This window comes from Perca fluviatilis, chromosome 8 (genome assembly GCF_010015445.1).
Source record: "Perca fluviatilis chromosome 8, GENO_Pfluv_1.0, whole genome shotgun sequence".
Taxonomy (NCBI): Eukaryota; Metazoa; Chordata; class Actinopteri; order Perciformes; family Percidae; genus Perca; species Perca fluviatilis.
Genome location: NC_053119.1, coordinates 1015333 through 1017673, shown reverse-complemented (window position 1 = coordinate 1017673; position 2341 = coordinate 1015333).

Below are 2341 nucleotides of genomic sequence, written 5' to 3'. Positions count from 1 at the left end.
CTTCGCTTCTTCTCTTCTTCTCTTCTCTTCTCTTCTTTTCTTCCTTCTCTCTTCTCTTTCTCCTTCTCTTCTCTCTCTTCTTCTCTTCTCTTCTCTTCTCTTCCCTTCTTCTCTTCTCTCTTATCTTCTTTTCTTCTCTTCTTCCTTCTCTTTTCTTTCTCTCTTCTCTTCTTCTCTTCCTTCTCTTCTCTCTCTTCTCTTCTCTTCTCCTCACATCTCTCCCCTCTTCTCTTCTCTTCTCTTCTCTTCTCTTCTCTCTTCTCTTCTCTTCTCTTCTCTTCTCTTCTCTTCCTCTTCTCTTCTCTTCTCTTCTCTTCTCTTCCTCTCTCTTTTCTTCTCCTCTTCTCTCTCTTTCCTTCTCTTCCTCTCTCTTTTTTTCTTCTCTTCTTTTCTTCTTCTCTTCTCTCTCTCCTCTTCTCTCCTCTTCCTTTCTTCTCTTCTCTTCTCTTCTCCTCTTCTCTTCTCTTCTCTTCTCTCTCTTCTCTTCTTTCTCTTCTCTTCTCTTTCTTCTCTTCTCTTCTCTTCTCTTCTCTCTCTTCTCTTCTCTTCTCTCTCTTCTCTTCTTTTCCTCTTCTCTCTCTCTCCTCTTCTTCTCTTCTTTCTTCTTTTTCTCTTCTCTCTCTTCTCTTCCTTCTCTTCTCTTCTCTCCTCTTCTCTTCTCTTTTTTTCTTCTCTTTCTCTCTTCTCTTCTCTTCTCTTCTCTTCTCTTCCCTTGTGGTTGCGGTTGAGTGAGTTGGTGGGAGTTATTAGTCGGGGTTCAAGCTATTTCTGTCCCTGTTTTTCGGTTTGACTGTGTTCTTCAATCTATCTTTTTGGTGCTGATCAGGTGAATATCTTAGACTTTTGTGGGTGTCTGCTGAAGGGTCGGGGTTTGAGGTGCGAGTGTCTTTTTTGGGAGATGGCTCCTTTGGGACCCACCTCCGGGAGTCTCGGCAGGCGTGAGGGATAGCCCCCGGAGGTAATGTTACTGTGGAGGGAGGTGCTGTTGGCGGTTGGTGAACAGGTGGGCTATACATTTGTCTTTTGCATCCAGAATGAACAAAGCAGTGGTGTTGGTGTTTCTGGAAGGATGAGACAGCTGGATGCATCCAGCTGATTGAGGCCGTGTGTTTGTCAGGGACAGCTTTGTGCAGGTTTCTCCTTTACTCCGGTTCCCTCCGCATCACCTATCTGAAAGTGTTCCTCAGTTCTAATCCGAGAGTTGTTGGGAATGAACTTCAGGGTTTGGAAGTTTGCAAGTGGATTTAAAACAGTAGCTTTAGGATGTAAGATCCCAAGCTGCCCTGTGTGCAGTCTCTGAGTGACAGAGTGTTTCATGTTCTCAGGACTGCTTCACACAGATGCTGAGGTGTCCTTGAGGTGAAGCATGGTCCGCTCTTTTATGGTGTATGCAAGCTCTGGACGGTTGAAATGTTTGAGTGCTTGGAGAGGTGGGACACAAGCGCTGCATGTCCACACGCACGGCAGAGCCGACTGATGTGAGCGAGGCCCATTGGCTAAAACCCCACCCGGATAAAGCCGGAGGGGCCTGAGACGGGTAGGATGATGTTGCAGGGGAGGATCCGATGTAGCTGAACAGCTGATGCTAGGGAGGCGTGGCGCGATCAGGTTGCAGATGCAGCCGAGCGATGCTGTTGTTAGGAAGGTGATGAAGGTGATGTGGAGAAGCAGAGCCAATCTGAGCAGCAGCAGGTTCGCCAGTAGAGAGTAATTCTGAGTGTGTAGGTGTAAGCCGGTCAAGTCAGGGGATTGCTGAGAGTAGCTTCCACAAGTATTACCAGAATCCCATTGGGATCACCTCTGCTGGACAGGGGTGGAGGCCTGTTCACCAGTCAGGCATCATGTGCTAGTGAGGGTATGGAGTATGATTCAGAGTCTGATACTGTGTCTATTGGAGAAATTAATCTCAGGCACAGATTTGTATTCATTAGAAATAGATCGTTTTACTGACCATGGAAACTTTTTAAAAGATCTGTGAAAGTGACTGATTATTTCAAAGACACGAAGAAGTTTATCAGGTCTGTTGCTGTGCTGAAAAGACTGGTTGGTTTGACCTGTTGGATAAAAGAAACGCTATGCGCCTCAAAAGCACATTATGACTTTAAGAAGGGAAAAGGGCCATTAGAACCTCAAAAGAATAAGAACTTCCAATGATCATGACACTTAAACTTTATTTCTTTTTATATTGTTCTCTGCTTGTCTCAACTTGTCTGTTTTTTTTTTCTGGCTTTTCTATGAGGACCTAGAAATAGGATCTCTTAGCAATATCAATGGTGGGAGAGGCCGGGCGGAAGAGGAGCTTTTAAGTCTGGGGTTTCTAGTCAGAGCAATGCGTGGCACC